The sequence below is a fragment of the Lycium ferocissimum genome, chromosome 3 (assembly GCF_029784015.1).
Source record: "Lycium ferocissimum isolate CSIRO_LF1 chromosome 3, AGI_CSIRO_Lferr_CH_V1, whole genome shotgun sequence".
NCBI lineage: Eukaryota > Viridiplantae > Streptophyta > Magnoliopsida > Solanales > Solanaceae > Lycium > Lycium ferocissimum.
The window spans coordinates 66,954,207-66,976,300 of record NC_081344.1 but is presented as its reverse complement, the minus strand read 5'-3'; the positions used below and the strand labels follow the sequence as shown (position 1 = coordinate 66,976,300).

At 35.9% G+C, this 22,094-nt stretch overlaps 1 long non-coding RNA gene across 1 annotated transcript in view; it reads right to left on the bottom strand.

Annotated features, from left to right (window-relative positions):
- Positions 1-8,216, bottom strand: part of LOC132050467 (uncharacterized) — a 34,531-nt gene extending 26,315 nt beyond the window's left edge. Inside the window, exon 1 of the long non-coding RNA XR_009413420.1 lies at positions 8,092-8,216. This is a non-coding gene — a long non-coding RNA (uncharacterized LOC132050467). The remainder of the gene's footprint in view (positions 1-8,091) is intronic.
- Between the last annotated feature and the right edge of the window lie 13,878 nt (positions 8,217-22,094).

Sequence of the window (22,094 nt, the reverse complement as noted above, 5' to 3'; positions counted from 1 at the left end):
AGGGCATTTTTGGCAATTTACAGGGGAAAAAAACCCAAAACCCCCGGAAAATTTGAATCGATGTTTGGATCCTCTACGATTACGGTATCCTCGGAAGCAGAGAATAGTTGCATCTACGGATAACATATCCGGCTTCGTACGAGGTACCAGCATCATCTTCCTCTTGATCATTTTCTTCGACCGTAGATTATTATAAACGCATCGTATCAGGAATTCCGCTTCTTTCATGTTAGGCTCGGCGATGGCGAGAGCACGAGCCTGTCAAAAAGAAGGGTTGAAAGTCTTCAAAAACTCATGGCGAGCTTTGATAATAGCCCAACTGTAACGACCCGTTTGGTCGTTATAGCTCTTTTGGCACTTTCGCCACTTCTGATGTTTATTGACTCATTTTGACCCGAGGTTGACTTTTGGGCAAACGGATCTTTTTCGGAGTTTCATCAACTTCGAGATGTCCGGAGGGTTACTTAGAACATCTACGTGTATTGGTTCGCTTCCCAATGGATTGAGGTGCATTTTGGGACTTTGGATGGGAATTGAGAAGTAGGCACCGGTGGTTGACTACGTCAACGGGACCTCCGTCGGAAATTTTGAGATCACGAGTGCGTTCGCATCGTATTTTTGTATGAGTTTAGGTGGTCAGGGTATGAGCAGATGGCCTCGGAAATAACCCAAAAATTCGATGGAAGACTTAAAAAATTTGGGGAAATACGGTGTACGGTGCCGTCGACGGCACCGAGCGCTGACGATACCGCTATGGCGGGGTAGTGACCACTGGGGCGGTCATGAGTAAAATAGGTCTCACCCAATTTGTCCGGTGTCCCGGTAGCCTTGTGACAACTCAGCTATAGCGGCCTCACCGCTTGTGGCGGTCACGGCGATGATATTTAAATTTAATCGACTTAAATAAGACTTAGACCCTCATTATGTCATAACTTGATATTGGAGCTCGGGATGGCTGTTCTTGGGGATAAATTGAGGAATTTCTTGGAGGTAAAGCTTTGTCTAATCACTTACTTATCTTTAATCATTATCATCTTAGAATCATCTCTTCCCTTTTCAATCCCTTAGAAGTAGAATTTGAAGAAGGGTTTTGGGAGATTTTCCCTTAGGGTCCTATATGATAAATTGATGATGTTGATGATAAAACTTGATGAATCTAAGCTTAGTAACACCATGTCTTCCACTTTTAACGTTGAATTTTGGATTTGGGGAATTAGGGTTCATACCCAATTTGGGGGTTTTTACTAGAAATCAGATTTGGGGATAAGTCTTGAGCTAAATCAATAATTAATGATTGGGTTATCATTACTAAGGATGCAATTTGGTATTTTACCCGTGAATTTTTTGTTTCGCCCTTGTGGGCCCATTTCCTCAATTTCTAGGGTTAAAATGGACCTAATTGATATCATAGAAATATTAGTATCATTTTCCATGATTTCTAACTTAGAATTCGATTATGCTTAGACTACTTTGGTTACGAGCTTCAGAGTAAGGGCAAGGCGATAGAGTGACTTATTGGTATTGTGGTTCGGCAGTCCAAGTAGGTTATGGTTTACCTTTGGTGAGACATAGTATAGTGAATCACATATTTAGATTATGATGTCGAAGACAGAGTGTGAAGCTTTGGGTGTGAAGTTGGGATGGATATTGCCTCAGGTTCGGCCCTGATGTGTGTTGGGACTAGCCACCCCGTTATATGTGTTTGATTGTTAATCGTGTTGGCTTGATGCCATGTGTAGTTGGTAGATAACGAATGTCGCTTGTTGTCCTGATTCGGATATGGGTGACATACCCGATGTGGGTACTTGAGATTATTGATATATTATTGGCGTATCCGCTGTTGGTACTTGACTTATATATGTTGGCATACCCACTGTTGGTATTGTGATGCATTATTGGCGTACCCCGTTGAGGTACTTGTAATATTGAGCTTGCTTATTGATGATTGACATATGCATTGCACGTATTCTCTCATATTTATCAAGCATGGACGATATTCGGTGATGATCCGGTATCGTTTATGAGCGAAATTGATATTTGATAAACTCTTTTACTTAAGTGATTGTAAAAAGGCCGATGTCCGAAGATCCATTTCAGAATCGTCGTTTATATGAAACCGACACTTGATAAACTCTTTTTACTTGAGTGATTTTGAGGAGGCCGATGTCCGAGGTTCAATTCCAGAATCGTTGATTTATGAAACTGATATTTGACAACTCTTTTGAGTGATTGTGAGGAGGCCGATGTCCGATGCTTATATTCAAGCATCGTTGTTGCATGGTCAATTCCGATGTTATTCCGGAATCAATTGTAGTACATGGGCTCCGCGGGTCCCCCAGAGTGGTGTCGGTGAGACTCCCCATTGAGCAATTAACCAGGGTCCCGTTTGTCTATTTGGCAAAAATCCGGGACGGGTGGCACTTAGACTTCACGAGTCACACAAGATTGTGCTGTCGAGACGTCGATATTTTCGTTCGGAGTGCATGTGTACACCTCATTTGCATAGCATGGCATGGCATCACATTCATACCATTACTGCATTGCATTGCATTATGATTTGAGTGAGATGTCATGATGAAAGCGTATTGTGACGATTGTGTTGTTAATGATTGGGCTGTGATGATTCTATTGTGGTGATTGTTTCAGGACTAGATATACTCAGACTTATCATATTGGGGTTTAGATACTTACATGGGTGTTGACGGATACTTGTTTACAATTATATTGTTTCATGCGGGATTGGTTTACTTATTTATCTGCGTTATTTTCTGAATTGTGTTAACTATGCTTAGTCGGTCTATGATGCCTACTAAATACTTGTTTGTTTGTACGACCGCACTTCTGCTGCATTCTTTTATGAATGCAAAGTATCGAGTCGGATCTCGCTTCTCGACTCGTGGTTGATCGACTCTTCGGCTTCCACTTGAGTTTTTCGGGGTGAGCATGGCGTCCGGCCGACCTCGAAGACTTCTTACTATTGCTTATGTCTTACTTTTCACTCAAGACATGATTTGAGACGTTTTTGTATTATCATTGAGACCTTAGTATTCGGATTTAGATGCTCTTGTATGACCAGACCAGATACTGGGGGGGATTCATTTACTTCCGCACTTATCTATATTATATCATATTGTGAGACTTATGTCATTTTACTTCTTCCGCTATTATTTTATTGACTGTGAATGTGGAGTTAAGGGTTCGCCTACAGAGGTAGGAAAGGTAGGTGCCCTCGTGACCTAGGCAAAAATGGGTCGTGACACCAACTAAGAATCTTTTGTTTTTCATCCTCAAAATCCTTCTCCATATCTTCAATTTTTTGCTTGTACATGTCTTTCCGATCCAGGAGTAGCTTTGAGTAATCACGCAATTTTTTAGAACGATCCATAAACTTCGAGAATTTTTTATGGTTTTCCGCTAACATAACACTTTTCTTACTGAGATCCCGATCTTTATCCGTCAACTCTTTCCGGAGAGCTTGAATATCGTGTTTACTTTGATCTAGATCAATCAAAGCCTGTGCAAGCTCTCCAGAGTCTTTGACATTCTTCAATTCCAAAGCATGGAAGTTAGATTCAAGTTTGCTGAATTTGGCACTTTGATCCCACAATTTGTTTTGGAGATCAATTTGAAGCTGATTCGATTCCACTAATTTTTGCTTCAGATCACCAATAACCAACTCTTCCTGCTTCGCTATGCGAAAAGCCTCAGCTTTTTCTTTTACGAGATCATCAATTTGTTTCTGAAAATTCCTTTCTTCAGCCCGATGCACCACAATCTCATCTTTTGCCCTGTCCAACTCCGCAATGGAAGAGTTGCATTCCGCCTTGAAAATTTCCACTTTCTGAGCAAGTATGGCATTCTCCTCACGAAGCTTTTGAATAAGTTTAGCCTAACCTTCAGAACGTTCAAAACTCTCACATAAATATGTTTGAGCCTGAATCATAAGCCCGAGAGCAACCATGTCCATTTGAGCGGGCATATCTTTCAAAATCATATTCTCTTTGGGACCAATATAGTTATGAGCAAAACGGCTCATCACATGAGGATTGGCCAAAAGATTGTCCTCATCTGACAGTTCAAATGAACTATTACGATTGACGGTAAGAGGAACGAAAGTCCTCGTCACATAAAGGCGATCATCCTTTGAAAGAAGTTGTGCTCGAGGATCAACCCCGTGTAAAGTGTTGCCTTCTTTCTAAATGCTTTTCCCTTTCTCGGAAACGTTAAAGCGGGAAACGGGTTGAGCAGTATTATAAGGAATAGTAAGGGTATTTGTTCCTCACCGTTGAAAAGGAGAAGTAAAAGTACCAGCAGGGATATCAGCAGCACTGGCATTAATGTTTTCAGTATCGACCAAATCCTCAACATTGGCTACAGCGGTTTCGCGAAAAGGAACTTCAACTTCAGCTTCATCAGTAGTACCAGGAAGACAGGTCTCAGTCTTATCGGCAACAATATTATCAGTGGTATCCGCTTCAGGAACCGCGGTGTCACTTCGTTGTGGCACTCGATGCCAGATTGTTAATTTCTCCATCTCCTTCACGGAGATTCATCCGAAATGACAACAATATCGGAAAAAGAAGGTTGGAATCTCAACCCACATGTTACGTTGTAAAACTAAAGAAGGATCTTCCTCGAGAATCGATACTCTCGTCAATCGGCCGAACTCACTAGGCATACCTCCCCATCTTCTCGGGAATAACATCTGATGATTCCGCAAGAAATTATTTTCTCAAACTTTTCTCTTCAAAGCAGGTTCGTTAACGGCCTTAGAATAATTAACCTCAGCATTAGATCTCTTACCAGTAAGAGATCTTATCTTTTCCAATCCCGACCCTTCGTCTCTCGAAAGAGTCATTCGTTTCTTTCTTTACGTGTTTCATTTTTTTGAAGGACCTGAGAACAACAAAATGAATATAAGATAAATTCTTTCGCCATTACAAAGCAAGATATTTCTTCAAATATCTTTACCTCTACCTTTCGTAGAGACTCCGTCCGGCTTCATCTCTTTGAGAGTACGAATACCCTTCAAAACGGCATACGGGCCCATGTACGAACACTAATAAAGGTCAAATCATAGCTTCGATAAACTCCTTATGTTTGAAGGTTTAACCAATCCGGGTTAAAAGCTATTGAACAAAGGAGAAGTTTAAAGAGAAGAATTGAGCTAATAAAGAAAATTAAGACAAATAATATTACCTCTCACATTCCATTTCTCCGGAAGGTGCAACATCCCGCTCACCATATTTCGAGCGTGGAGATAAATACGAACTCATCAAAATAATGCCGATCATGACCATCTTCGGGATCTTCGAATAATTTTCTAGATCCCCGAGCTCTAAACATAATCATGGAGCCCTGGATAAAACGGATCGAATTCAAATATAAAATATAATCGAGAGTAATATTCACTCCGGCCAGATGAGCAACATGCTCGAGTAATTGAAATAGTCGCCAGACCCCGGGAGTAATTTGGACCACACAAATATTCAAGCGACGGCAAAATTCTTCTATCAACTGCGGAAGAGGCAAAGTAAAGCCAATAGTAAAAGTGTAGATGTACATCGCTGAATATCCGGGAAGATGAGCAGTTACGGGCATATCCTTTCCTGGAACTACAATATCGGGATTGGGATTTGTCCAGTGACACCTTTCCCGGATAGAATCAAGAGACTCCTCAGTAACCTGAGAAGTAATTGAAGAAACTAAAGCCATTCTTTCCCCGTCCAGCTCCGAAATATCACGGTTATCGCCTTTTGGAAGAGCAATAATTAGATCTGTAGTATATGAAGGATTCTTCAGAATCACACTATCAACAGAAGGCAGATTCACCTTAACCATATCAGTTTCATCATCACCAACATCAGAAGTTGATGAAGATGAAGGCCTGGGAACAACAGCGGCAACAATAGCGTCACCCATAAATTTTTTAGGAGGCAATCTGCTCCTAGGTTTTTTAGCACCCACATTGGGAGGAAGATCATCAACAATGACGGTCTTTTTTGATGAAATATTTTGGGAAGATGAAGGAGAAGTCATGGTTAAAAGAGGCCGAAGAAGTCAAAGAAGAGGCGAAGGAGTTTGAAATCGAAAGTTTGAAGCGTAAGATTTAAGATGAAATAATGGAAAGGTAAAATTTAAACTTTCATAGAAAAGGTAAACCGCCATCATTACCTTGGGAAACGGCGAGAAAATGAAGGGCACGATAATGGCCACGTGCCCCACGTCTGACTTCGTCATTAATGCGAGTCTTTTCAACTTACCGGTTATGCCACGTACCCATCACGTCAGTGGGCCATGATCTAACGTCAGTTACAACATTTCCTATTCCATGATAAGAAGATTCAAATGACTAATCAAGGGAAGATTGATGAAAATCGGCAAGACAATTTCTCGGAAACATCTTTGTGATGAACCCAAAAAATTGAGGGACTAATCTGTATGGGCAAAAAAATCGCAGCTAACACGTGGACCAACATGTAGTCGACATGTGTCAGTTTATACAATGACGTAGAGAGATCAGATAGTAATGCCGACCAATGCATTTGCGGAAAGGTAGCTGATACTGACGATGTGTTCAACAAAGAGAGCATCAACTGAAATAACACACAAGACCCTCTTGATTGGGCATTAAATAGAATTAATACGATATGGCAAAACGGTTTCTAACGGCCAGAATCAAGGAATTAAATGACAATCATTAATTCAAAGAATTAATGATTGCCGTTACATACATACAACGGGAAAAGCACCAAATAGGACTAGATACCTATAAATAGGACTTTCACTTGTATATCTAGGCAGCCAATACTGATTGAAAAATAAACGATTATTGATTATTCTCTGCTTATTAACATTATCATTATTCTTTTATCATCAAGTTCTTATTCATTCTGGGGAACGGAGAAATCCATCACTGTTGTTCATCTACAATTGGCATAAGTTTACTTTTTCCTTTTATTTACTTATTCTTTATTAACCTTTAAATAACTTGCAGAAAGTTAATTCTAACATCCGTATCAAATTACTACCAAATGTGGTTAACCTTAGAACAAATTCAACTATTTGAGTAAAATACGAATTTTGACTTAAACAATGGGTCCCGAAGAAATTCAAGGAGAAATATGTACAGCATTAGTATGGGAAGATTGATATAATGCAAATGCTTATTTGGTTTAAAATGACCATGTGTAGTCTAACTTTAGTTGCAAAAGTAAAAATGTCTTAGATTATTGAATAGCTTAAGAGATACTTTTTGCGAATTAATGCTTAATAACACACGGAATCTTAGGGGTAAATTTTTTAAACAATTTTCAAGAATAATTAATCGCACCCTCATCCCCGGGAAAAGACAATAATAATTCTACATCCACCGATGCCCATAACCGGTGAATAACGCCCGCAATTAAGTTGAAGAAAAGTTCGAGTTATGAAAATTATAAAGAAAAGGAAATCATTCGAGAAAAATGAAAGAAAACATCTTTTAACAAATTTGAATTTGTTGAAGGATAATAATCCGTCTCAACAATTCCAACTTTAGAAAAAAAAAAAAATCACACTACTTAAGCAAGATAAACAAAAACTTGTCATTTGACTCTAAAGACACATGTTTATGTAAAAAAATGAAAGTAAGGACAATTTAAGATACAAGCAAAATAGTAGCTCTTACACAAGATGATCAATGAGATTGCTATCGTGCACAACGAAAGAAGCGTTTAATTGTAATTTTACTCGCCTTAAAGCTTTATTGTGGGAATGAGAGACAACTCCTGTACATATTTGTGTGTCATATTTGGAAGGAAAAGAATAGGAGATGCTTTGAAGGAATACCTATCTCGAGTTTAGTTGAGATTTTACTTGTCTTAAAGCTTTATTTTTCAGTGTAACATCTGCGCAAGTGCTACATGACCTGATCTTTTAGCATTCCTATTGTCATTTTATATCTCGACATTTGTAATACAAAATAACAGGTAAATCAAAGGCAATAAAGCAAACTTTTTCCGGTCCTTAACATTTCTAGAAAACAATAAAGCACGTTCATCAAGCTCATGTAAACATAAACTGTTAAAGTTTGTAATGAGATTCAATTACCTGATCAAGTTGCGGCAAAAGTTAATCTATCTTTGTAGTATCTTCCTCATTTCCGATTCCCTCACGATTGCCTATGAAAGTTCTCATACATGCAAACTCAATAGTTAATACAAATTCATGAAAGATAAAATATTAAAGATCCTTGAATTGGTAAAACACCGACTAAGCTCTCGGAACTCACCATCACGACGACAAATGGAAAAGCTCCTACAAAAAAAGGTAAATTTAGTTACGAAATTCAGATAACATAAAGATTAACTTGACAGATCATTAAGTCGATTTATTCCGAACCGGGAAATTATCATGGTTGTGACCAGTTGTTCGTAAAATTGAGCACTTAAGACAGTTTTTGGCATGACGAATTGAGAAAGTGAATTACGATAGGGATAAGGCAATAGCCGTTTCGTATCATCAATTTTATGCAGATCCAAAGTGGAACTTCAAGGGAATGCAGAAACGTCCATCGAAATTAAGGTGAAGAGAAAGCAGCAGTTAGGGTTTGCCTTGTTTTTATGTCGATGTAGCCGAAAGGACACATAAGTCAAAGCAACGGGTGTAAAAGTAAGCGAAAAGAGGGGAGAAAACCTAGACATGCAGAGAATAAAGATAAATAAAATTCCTGATTTCTGAGGTATGCCACGCAAGCGGGCCTTTATCCTGCATTTATATATTTATATAGATTACATGTATATCTTTATTATAAATATTAACAATTTGGGGTTTGATAAAAATGATAATTAATTTTCATCTATGAATGCGGCTTAATGATACCGAAGTTGAGGGTTCAACGTCAAGCATGCATACAAGGAGGCAGAGATAAAGTCGGCACGATGCTAGCCATGAAGCGGTATAAAAAACTTTTTGACAAAATTAGAATTTGGTAATTCCTCCTATTTTCTCTTTAGGAGCAGTCTGGACAGACGTTGTAGAAACTACTTTCACTAGGAACATTTCGATAAGGACCTGTCTGGCACCAAACACTATATTTTGTTAATATATACCAATTAACCAAGAAAATGTAAATCCTTGCATTACAATATATACTCTCTCCGTTTCAATTTGTTTATCTGGTTTTGACTTGGCATGAAGTTTAAGGAATTAAAGAAGACTTTTGAATTTTGTGATATTAAATTAAAGATATGTAGGATGTATTAAAATGTCTTTTAATCTTGTGATTTTTAACATGTCATGTGAAAATTAAAATTAAAAAATTGCTAGAAAAGGAATAAGACATTCCTTTTTAAACGAATTAATAGGAAATAAGACAAATAAATTAAAACAAATGAAGTACAACTTAACTCCATATTCAATGTCCAATTGTGCAACTAATTAGTAAACTTTCTATCAGTCTACCACTAGCTAACTACTTTTCATATGCCATTAGATCTCCTAATGATGGTGTCAGAAAAGTTATTGTTTTTATATGGCCAAACCCGTTGAGACACGTGGTCGTCCACTTTCACTGGCAGGCACCTAAAGTGGCCGTTCCATTTAAACACTTCGGGTGGGTCATTCCTATTTCACTTAGACACTTTTTGCACCGTTATCGAGCAAAATTAACACAAAAGGGCGCCACCTCATTGCACATCCTACAAAAGCCCCAATTTTTAATGGTCAAAACTCCACGAATTTATTAAATAGTGAATTTACAATTAAAATGAGTTAACAATTTAATTGAGTTGGCACAATTTAAATGAGCTGGTACAATTTAATTGGCCACTTAATCGACGTAGGAGACAGATCGGTGTTGGTTTTGCTCAGAATAATTGCGCAAAAAAGTATCTAAGTGGAATAGGAATGGCCCTTTTTGTCTAAATGGAACAAGAGCCACTTTAGGTGCTCAAGTGAAAGAAGTGGACGACCACAGGTATTTGTCGATGGGTTTGGCCTTTTTATATCTGGACAGTTATGTATGCACATTTGTCCCTACCTTGACCCTAGAACGAAGCCCTACAAAAAAATTGAATGCCTCTGCGGTCCTAAGTAGGTGTTTCGAGTAATACTCATTCATTCCCATAATAAGTGTTACCTTAGTAAAAAAAATGCATATTAAAAATAATAACACAATGTGAAGTTCATGTGAAGTTCATTAAATTATCCATATATCATAAAAAATAAATTATTTTTCCTCTTGATTTTAGAGCATGCAAAAGTAGTAATCCTTTTGCATTGGGAATCCAACAATACCAAGTTACTATGTGGCTTTTTCAATCATCATTTAGATGTTACTTTAACTTGTCAGTTTTTGTCTAAGGGCAAAATTGGAAAAAATAAGCTAATTTATGTCTTGGTTTCCTAAGGTGACACATATTATGGGATAAATTTTTTTGATTAAGGTGACAACATTATGGGACGGAGGGAGTTTTTAAGCAGCTTCTTGATGTACTTTTGTTGACTAATCATGGTGCCCTTTTGAGATTGCTTGACTTGTAGCCCCAAGAAGAAATTTAGCTCGCTTATCATGCTCATTTCAAATTCACTTCTCATGAGCTCGGCAAATTCTTCACATAGGAAATCAAGAGTTGCACCAAAGATTATGTCATCAACATATACTTGCATAATCAACAGATTCTTCCCTTTCTTCTTTAGAAACAGAGTGTTGTCAATTCTTCCTCTTGTAAACCCATTTTCCAGACAATCTTTGATACCATGCTCGAGGAGCCTGCTTTAAGCCATAGAGAGCTTTGTCAAGCTTGAAAACATGCTTACGATGATCATGACTTTCAAAGCCAGGAGGTTGCTAGACAAAGACACATTCTTTCAAGTATCCATTGAGAAATGCACTTTTTTGACATCCATTTGGAATAATTTAAACTCCATATGGGAGGCAAAAGCAATTAGAATCACGATTGCCTCCATCCTTGCCACTTGGTGTCTCATCGTAGTCAATTACCTTTCTCTTTGATTATACCCTTAAACCACGGAAATGCCTTATTTGGTAGTGTTTTCCAAACTCGTCAAGCTTGTTGCGAAACACTCACCTAGTCTAATCAGGCTTTTTCAAATACGATCTAAGGACCAGGTGCCATACATTCTTTCATTCAAATTGATGAAGCTCTTCTTGCATAGCACTAATCCAGTCAGCATCTTTCAATGCCTCCCTGATATTCTTGGGCTCAATTTGAGAAATGAACGCGGAGTAGGCAAACACGTTTCTTGCCTTAGATCTGGTTTAGATGCTAGAGTTTAAGGGAGTGATTACATTTTCACTGCTTGAGGGACCAGGTGCCATTGGAACCATCGTTCATTTCTAGAGATGCATGATCTCCACTTCTCTGATCAACACTAGGAGTGCTTGACACATCATCAACAACTCTATCTTCAGCCTCAAGTGGAGTGATGGAGGGACCAGGTACCTTGGCATCATTTGGATATTTAGTTGTATCTTCTTCATTAATTGCTTCAACTTGATTCATCATTTCAGCCTTTCCATTTGTGATTTCCAGGACCTCATTAGGAATTGAGAGGTCTCTATCATCTGCTTCATCCCTTTGCTTCCTAACTCATCTGTCTCACCAAAGATCACATGCACACTTTCTTCCACAATTTGAGTTCTCTATTGAAAACTTTATATGTCTTGTTGTAAGAAGAGTACCCAAGAAAGATTCCTTCATCACTCTTAGCATCAAACTTTCCTAAGGCTTTCTTACCTTTGTTAAGAATAAAACATCTGCATCCAAAAGCCTTAAGGTAAGTTAGCTTGAGTTTCTTTCCCTTTAGTAGTTCATAGGGTGTTTTTTCAAGCAAGGATCTGATCATACACCTATTGATCAAATGACAAGCAATGTTAACAGCCTCTACCCAGAAACTTTTGGCCACATCACTTGCAATCAACATTGTTCTTGCCATGTCTTCAAGCGTCCTGTTTTTCCTTTCCACAACACCATTCTGCTAAGGTGTTCTAGAAGCAGAGAAATTGTGACTAATCCCATTTTCTGCACAGAATTCATTACTGCACAGAATTCATTAAAGTTTGCATTGTCAAATTCAGTGCCATGATTAGATCTTATACTTACAACTTGGTGTCTGACTTTATCAATCATTTCCACAAAGGCTACAAACACAAGGACTGTAGCATTCTTAGTTCTTAGAAACAGAATCCAAGTGAATCTTGAAAAGTCATTAACAAGCACAAAGATGTACTTCTTTCCACCTCTGCTTTGAATCTTCATAGGCCCATAGAGATCCATATGAAGAAGCTCAAGTGGCCTAGAGGTGCTCACTTCCTTCTTTGGTTTAAAGGACCTGACTTGCTTCGTTTTTATGCATGCATCACATACCTTGTGATCTTTGAACTTGACATTTGGTAGCCCATGGACCAGGTCCTTTGCCACCAGTTTGTTCAGCAGAGTGAAACTTGCATGTTCCAGTCTTTTGTGCCATAGCTCAGCATTATAAAACACAGCATTGAGGCAAGTCAAGTCACAATCATCAAATGAGCCAAAATCTGTTGCATAAATGTTCTTGTATCTTTTTGCAGTTAGTACCACTTCTCCAGTTTTGAGATTAGTGATAGTGCACACATGAGATAAGAACTCCACCTTTTTTCCTTTGTTACATATTTGCAACACACTCAGCAGACTGTAGCTTAAACCTTTCACGTAGTAAACATTTGCAATAGCATGGGGACAGTGCCTTGCCAATTTTACCAATACCAAAAATATATCCTTTCTTCCCGTTGCCAAAGGACACACTCCCACCTTTTAAGGCCTTGAGTGAGAGAAAATTTTCCATCCTTTTAGTCATGTGCTTTGAGCAGCCACTATCCACAAACCATTTTTGACTTCTCCCTCTCACTATAGCCTACAAACAAAGTTATTAGTTAGTCTTAGGAACCCAAGCCAACTTGGGTCCTTTTTAATCATAGAATGGATGGATAAGAGATCTATTCGCCCATACAGATAGCACAAGTTTCATTTTATGGGGACCAGGTCTCGCATTCTTGGGTTTATTTTCAACATAAGCTCTGTTATTGTACATAGACTGAAATCTTGCTTTGCAGGAATTTTTGTAATGACCAAAGGTTGGCACGGTGAGTCTAGCGTTTTCAGCCACGAGATACATATTCTAACAGTATGAAGATTGAACTAGGTTTTTGGCCTTTATAACCATTGCCTCTGCACCATCATTACCTTGCATATAAGCGAATAACTTTGTCGTAGAGGAAAGTGTCCCGATGAAGAGACTTATCAAGTTGATTTCACGGACCTAAATCCTCTTGAAGTTGCCTATTTCTTTCTAGCTCAGCAGAGAGATTTATTTTAGCCTTTTTTAGTTCACTATCAAGCTCAAAATAAGTCTCATTGCCCACTTATTTTCCTTTAGAAGGAGTGTTCACCCATTTGTTCATCTGACTAATCAACAGAGCATTATCCATAGTTAACTATTCAACTTATTCCTTTAGATCAACAATGTTTACTACCATATCATCCCTTAATTGTTCTTACCCTTCAATCTCTTCGTTTAAGACATTTTTCTCATTAATAAGGCTATGATAGGTATCAATCAAAGACATTTGCAAAAGAGATATTAATTTCTTTTGAGAATATTTTTTGATTTTTTCTAAACATCAAAGAAATTTACCTCTTGATTCTCATTGTCATCTTCATTCTCTGACTTGGCCATGAGTGCAAAGATGGACTCATACTTGGCAGGTTCATCTTCAACTGCCATCATGGAGGTGTCCCCTGTATTTTCATCTTCATATTCACTAGATGAGTCTCCCCAAGCAGCTAGAGCCTAGTTTACCATGTTATCAGCCATATCTCTTTTGTTGAACTTCTTATCAGGGACACGTACCTCTTTGTCGATTCTTGTAGTAATCTTGCTTGTGAAGAGGGCATTCCTTAATGTAGTAAACAGGCTTCCCACATTTGTGACATAAGTCATTCTGTTTGAAGTTCTTACTGGAGCTTCCTATCTTGGAGAATCCACCATTTTTGCGGATCATCTTGTGGAACCTTTTTGTAATGTAGGCCATATAAGATTCATCACCAATTGAGTCACTTTTAGACTCTTTAAAGACCAGGTTCTTCTCTTTCTTTGTTTTCCGTCTTTCAAGCTCCTTCTTTTTCTTCTTTCAAGCTCCTTCTTTTTCTTCACCTCATAGGTTTTGAGATTTTCAATCAAATCATCAGTGGTTATTTTCTCCAGATCTTTGGCTTCAGTTATGGCATTAACTTTACTTTCCCAAGACCCTGGCAGAACACCTAGTATTTTTTAACTCATTTGTTGATTGGAATAACTACACCAAGAGAATGAAGCTCATTGATAATGGAGGTGAAATGAGTGTGCATATCCTGGATTGACTCATCGTCCTTCATTCTAAATAGTTCATACTCAGTGAAATATTGAGAGGGGTTTTGGCAGTTAATTGTACTATTTATCCTCTTATTAATGTAGTTTTCCCTTGTCTAGTTTTTTTTCCTCTTGTTTTGCTGTATCAATATCATGATATTTTTCCTCTCAATTTTGGTTTCCTGGTTCTGTACGTTATTGTTAATAATGACACTTAATTTAGACACTTTAATTTAGACACTACATTACTTAGACCTACTTTATATTAACTTTTGAATACCAATACATAGCTTTGTTTTTATTACAAAAAGTTTGATCTGTCATAGAATCTATAAAGTTCCTAACAAACTAATTGAATGATGAAGAATATCCAGTTTTTCAATTGAAGTTAAAACGATTAATGATTCATAGTTATATGTGACGTGATTCATGTTCATTGTAATAAAAAAAAAAAGTGTTGTAAATTGAGCCATAGTTAATCTAAACCTTCACTATTTTTGTTTTTAACACGAAGAAAATTAGAAGTCATTGCAATAATTGCCGAAAAGGCTAGAGCAGGTAATTGCATAAAATAGATGGACGTTTCAAACTTTTAAAAGGTGCTCTTTCGATTTACAAGAAAGGAATTAGTAATTATTGGATGAACTTATTATCTGATGACAAATTTGAAATATTTGTATGTACTACTACTATTTAGCTTAGTAAATATTAATGCTCTTGTGACTTGTGAGACACAAAACAATTCGATAGCTCCGCGTATCGTAAGTCGGTAACTTTCGTCATCACCAACTTCACTATTCGAATTGATGCGCTAAGAGCGATGAAAAACAACAAGAGCACGTCTTCCCAAATAAAGCAGCCTTCAGCAGGAGCTGCACTACAATGCCTCAGCTCTAGGAACAGGAAATTTTGGTACTCTCTCAATAGCTTCAATAGTTCACCTGAAGCCTTTGGTGTAATAAATCGCAAACCTTTCATTAAGTAAGACATAATTTAATAATGAATTAATTAACATTCATTAAAATTAAAAGAAAAATGTTGGTTAAGAACTATTGACTGTACACCATAGCAGTTACCTTCACTGAATGAAGATGAACACCTCTGTTTGATATGAAGATAGATGAACAAACACTTAAGTCCGCAACTGATGAAATTTAAGAAAAACTTGAAAGCGATCACTATACTGAGGAGGCGGGGGCCAAAACATGACCACGACTTAAGAAAAAGTATCCTTGGAAAGTCATAACAAGTCCATCTCCGCTGACAATAAGACAAATTAGTTATGAGATGGATTTGTCCATCACATCCGTCGCTAGAATTTAACTTATAGTAATTAATTTGCCGAATTGTTAGCTGCAATTGATATTTAATTTCCTCCTACTCTTATTTTTTTTTAACTAGTGCGTGTAACCGTAGTTGTTGATGCCATTTGTTGTAAATCTGTCGATAGTTTTCACGGTTTGAAAAAAAGGTGTAGATTGATCCCTAGTTGATCTAAACCTTCAGTTTTTTTATTTTTAACTCGAAAAAAATATATCAAAGCCATTGCTATTGCCGGAATGGCTAGAGCTGGTAATTGAAATAGATAGATGTTTCAAAATTTTCCTAAAAGGTACTCGTTCGATTTTTTTTTTTTTTTTTTTGATATTTCCCATTCTTTGTTTACTAATTGGGTAGTCCCAGAGAGTGCCGTACTCCCTAACTAATCCGTAATTAATATTTATTAGCCGTACGATTTTACTATTATATTTTTAAAGTTATGGCCATTTTCTACTATGATTAATTGTAAATTTATTTTAACCGATTTTATTTCAACTTGAACCCCAAATTATAATGCTCCATCCGCCCCTCGAATACAATGTCTCACTCTTCTCACATTTTGTGACCTTATGCCAACAAAACTACATAGTTGGTGGTGCTCATTCGATTTACTAGAAAGTAATAAGAAACAATTAGATGAACTTACTCTCTGATGACATTTTTGAAATCTTAAACTGTACTTCCTCCGTCACAAATTATTTGTCGTGGTTACTAAAAATAGTTGTCTTGAATTATTTGTCGTTTTAGAAATTCAAGGCACAATTAATTATTTTTTCTCCATTTTACCCTTAATTAAACTTTGTCATTAATGGAGATGACATAAATAAAGAGATTATAACTTAGACATAAATAATGGTAAAGTAGGTCAATTACCCCTCCTAATTAATGTTTAACTTATAGTAATTAAAAAAAAAAAAAAACGCGGCAAAATTTGGAGTACTACTACTACTATTTGTCTTAATAAATGCTTTTGTGACTTGTGAGACACAAAACAACTCGTTGGCTCCGCGTATCGAAAGTAGGTAACCTTCGTCATTATCAGCATTCCACACTCTCTCGATAGCTTCAATAGTTCACTGGAAGCCTTTTTTGTAATAAATCGCAAGCCCTTCATTAAGAAAGGCATAATATAATAATAAATAAATAAATCTTAATTATCAATTAAAAAAAAAAGTTTGGTTAAAAACTATTTATTGTACATCATAGTAGTTACAGTCACTCAATAGAAATGTTCGCCTCTGTTTGGAATGAAGAAAGGAAAACTTGAAAGTAGACACTATACTTGGGGGTTAGGGACAAGACAAGACCGCGAATTAAGAAAAAATACCCATGAAAAGACATACATTTCATAAATCTAGACAATCAAGTCCATCTGCCCTAACAATTAGACAAATTAGTTATGAGATGGATTTGTCCATCACGTCTGTCAGTATAATTTAACTTAATAGTTAATTTGCCAAATTTTTAGCTGCAATTGATATTGAATTTCCTCCTACTCTTGTATCTGTTTTAGTAACTAGTGTAACATAGTCGTTGATGTCGTTCGTTGAATACCTGCCGACACTACAGTGTTTACACTGGCAATATATATTTATATTTATATTTATATTTAATTAGGGTGTCATTGATTTCATATACAAATGGTACAAGATCCAACTGTGGTAGAACATGAATGCCTAGCCAACTCTCTGAAATAATCATTTCTTTCCTGCCAATTTGCAGCTTTCGAGTAAGAAAAGACAAGCAGACCTTTCCTTTAGCACTTAAAAAATTAAATCTACACAGCAGAGATTTCAGAGAGACTGCTAATCTTGTTTCCATTCTGGCATCAATCTTCTGTGAGTTACACAATCCGCTCTTTTATTAGGTAATTACATATATATCTTTATTATACATATAATAATTTGTAATTTGATAAAAATGCCACTACAAGAAAGTATAAAAATGACAATAACTCTTTGGGCAACAAAAACAATATATTTGGTGTAAAAATTGATATTTGTCAACAACTTAATTTTATTGTTGGCATATATGATTTAATCTTTTTAAAAATAAACTTCTTTTTGTTGCCAAACAATTTAACTTTGTTTGTAATAAATTGGCCCTTCATTAAGAAAGGCTTAATATAACAATAAAAAAATAAATATTATTATTTCATTGCAATAACGTAATGGAAAAGTTTATGCAACAACAAAAAAAAAAATTGTTGCCAAAAGTCACTCAATAATAATGATCTATCTATGGCAACATAAAAAAAAATTGTTGTCAAATATCTTCTTTCTTGTGTGATAATTAAGTTGTCATCGATGAATGCAGCTTAATGGTACAGAAGTTGAGAAATCCAACCATCAAGCACGTGTCCAGGGAGCAAATAGGGTCGCGGACGTGCTGGCCAAGAAGGGGGTAAAAATACTTTGACAAAATTAGAATTTGGTAATTCCTCCGATTTTCTCTTTAGAACTTGGGACAGACATGTAGTTGATGTCCACTTTCACTACCTGAACATTTCGTCACACCAAATATATTTTTGTTAATATATCTCCTCATTGATCAAAAAAAAAGTTCCAACTGTGGTAGAACATGAATGCCCCCCTTAAGAAAATACTCACTGAAAAAATATGTAAATTAACTAAACTACCCTTAATTAAATAGGCATTGGGATTTGATCACATAACATTTAATAGGGGCAAATCTGAAAAGATAAGGTTAAGTGTTTCTCTTTTTTTGTTTTTTGTTTTTTTTCTTTTTTCTTTTTAAATTGTTTTTATTACATAAGGGGAAGGGGAAGGGGAAATGGGGAGGGGATTATAACATTGGGATTCGAACCCTCACCAATAAGGTGAGAGTTCAGGTAGCCAACCAACTGAGCTACTAGATCCTACGGTTAATTATTTCTTTATTTAATAAGTGGACACTTTTTTTATCCAAAAAAAAAAGAGGCTAAGTGGACATTTTTTTTTATCCGGAGGGAGTACCAATTAACCAAGAAAATGTAAATTCTTGCATTACAATATGTACTCTCTCTGTTTCAATTTGTTTATCTGATTTTGACTTGGCACGGACTTTAAGAAAGTAAAGAAGACTTTTGAATCTTGTGATATTGCATTAAAGATATATAGGATGTTTAGACCAAAATGTCCTTTAATCTTGTGATCTTTAACATGCATGTGAAAATGCCTAATTAAAAAATTGTTGTTTGAATGACATTCCTTTTTAAACTAATAAAAAATAAGACAAATAAATTAAAACGGATGAAGTACAACTTAATTAGTAAACTTTCTGTCAGTTTACCACTAGCTAACTACTTTTGTATGCTATTAGATCTCCTAATGATGGTGCCATTTATGCACATTTGTCCCTGCCTTGACCCTAGAAAGAAGCACTACAGAAAAAATGAATGCCTGTACAGTCCTGAGTAGGTGTTTTGGACAATATTTGTTGAAGTTATAAAAAAGGTATTTGAAATTAAAGTTTTGTTTGGATGTGACGAGTTCATGAAAGTTGAATATTTGTGAGTGGAAATTATTATTCCACATAAAATACTCCTCGAATTAATATTTGAATACTTTACCAATATTCCAAATACTGAAGTTTAATATTTGCAAATATTGATGCCCATATCAGTATTTACCAAAAGGTTTATAGTATTTAAAATATGGAAATAATATGTGATGCCCAAATGGGAAACCTTTAGTTAAGTGAGCAGGAAGAAAAGCCTATAGTTATGAGCCAGAGTGACTAATCTAAGAGGAACATAACAACAACAACGACAAATTGATAACGTCAGGTGTAATTGCTTGAAGTGAGATGCGAAAGGGTAGGATATACGCTTGATCTTTTATCAACTTCTTTTTATTGCCAAACAATTAATGTTGTGGGGTAATAAATTGAGATTGTTCAAAAAGTATTTTAGAAAAAAAAAAAAGAAAAAGTAAGAAAAATCTAAGAGAAATATATGAGGAAAAATGGCAAATACAAGGTTCTACTTTAAATGGAATCCTTTATGCCTATAACATGTCCTGATTTATCTGCTTCTGCACCATTCACAAAATTGGCAACTAGGCTTTTCATTTTTGTTGTTACTAAATAACAGCAGTGTCCCAACCAACTTGCACACCTCAATTGTTGTATCGGGTACCTTTTGCTTCCCACCCACACCGGTACCGAATAAATCCACCCATGCATTGAATATAAATATCGTTTCAAACCCGAAATTGGAGGAATGCTCAAGTCTGCCACCCTTTAGCAGCTGCCATATTTTTCTGTCTCTCATTAGAAAGACTTGTACTCCCTCCGTCTCAAATCATTTGTCATGAATATTAAAAATAGCTGTATTAAATTAGTTTTAGGAGTTGAAGGCACAATTTATTATTTTTTCCTCATTTTACCCTTAATAGAATTTTGTCATTAATGGTGATGTCACATAAACAGAGTAAACATTTAATGAAGAGAGACTATAATTTAGACATAATTGTTTCTTGATTTAATAAGTGAACACTTTTTGTTACTCAAGAAAAAAAGGTTAAGTGAATACTTTTTTTTTTAATTCGGAGGGAGTACCAATTAACCAAGAAAATGTAAATTCTTTGCATTACAGTATATACTCTCTCTTCAATTTATTTATCTGGTTTTGACTTGGCACGGAAGTAAAGAAGACTTTTGAATATTGTGACATTAAATTAAAGATATATATGATGTACTAAAATGCTCTTTAATCTTGTAATCTTTAACATGCATGTGAAAATTGAAATTAAGAAGTTGCCAGAAAAAGAATAATATTCCTTTTTAAATAGACTATTAGGAAATAAGACAAACAAATTAAAACGGATGAAATACAACTTAACTCCATATTCAATGGCCACTTGTGCAACTAATTAGTAAACTTTCTGTCAGTTTACCACTAGCTAACTACTTTTGTATGCTATTAGATCTCCTAATGATGGTGTCAGAAAAGTTATTGTTCTTATATCTGGACAACTATTTATGCACATTTGTCCTTGACCCTAGAAAGAAGCACTACAGAAAAAATGAATGCCTGTACAGTCCTGAGTAGGTGTTTTGGACAATATTTGTTGAAGTTATAAAAAAGGTATTTGAAATTAAAGTTTTGTTTGGATGTGTGAGTTCATGAAAGTTGAATATCTGTGAGTGGAAATTATTATTCCACATAAAATACTCCTCGAATTAATATTTGAATACTTTACCAATATTCCAAATACTGAAGTTTAATATTTGCAAATATTGAAAGTTGAATAGTTGTGAGTGGAAATTATTATTACACATAAAATACTCTCGAATTAATATTTGAATACTTTACCAATATTCCAAATACTGAAGTTTAATATTTGCAAATATTGATGCCCATATCAGTATTTTACAAAAAGGTTTATAGTATTTAAAATATGGAAATAATATGTGATGCCCAAATGGGAAACCTTTAGTGAAGTGAGCAGGAAGAAAAGCCTTCTGAGTTATGAGTGACTAATCTAAGAGGAACATAACAACAACACCCAGTATAATTGCACAAGTGGAATCTGAGAAGGGTAGGATGTAAGCAGATCTTATCCCTTATCCCTTATCCCTTTGTACGGCAGTTATCCCTACCTTTGTGTTACGAAAGACCCTAGGCTCAAAAGGAAAAAAGAGAAGAAAGTAAAGACAAATCTAAGAGGAATATATGAGGAAAAATGGCAAATACAAGGTTCTACTTTAAATGGAATCCTTTATGCCTATAACATCTCCTTATTTATCTGCTTCTGCACCATTCACAAAATTGGCAACTTCAACTTTTCTTTTTTGTTATTACTAAATAATAACTGTGTCCCAACCAACTTGCACACCTCAATTGTTCTATCAGGTACCTTTTGCTTCCCACCCACACAGGTACCGAAAAAATCCGCCCATGCATTGACTGTATATAGCGTTTCAAACCCGAAATTGGAGGAATGCTCAAGTCTGCCACCCTTTAGCAGCTGCCATATTTTTCTGTCTCTCATTAGAAAGACTTGTACTCCCTCCGTCTCAAATTATTTATCGTGATTACTAAAAATAATTGTGTCAAATTAGTTTTACGAGTTCAAGATACAATTTATTATTTTTTCCCTCATTTTACCCTTAGTAGAATTTTGTCATTAATGGTGATGTCACATAGACAGAGTATACATTTAATGGAGAGAGATTATAATTTAAACATAAATAAGGATAGAGTTAATCAAATACTCCTCCTAATTAATATTTCTTAAGGGGCGTGTAAAACAAAAAAGCGACAAACAATTTGAGACGGAGAGAGTACTTCATAAAGATTCAGCAGCAATCACAAAACAAAATGAAATTCGAACTTTTCAATTGTCATGAAAGTACTAACTTTTCACTGGGGATTCTAAGGC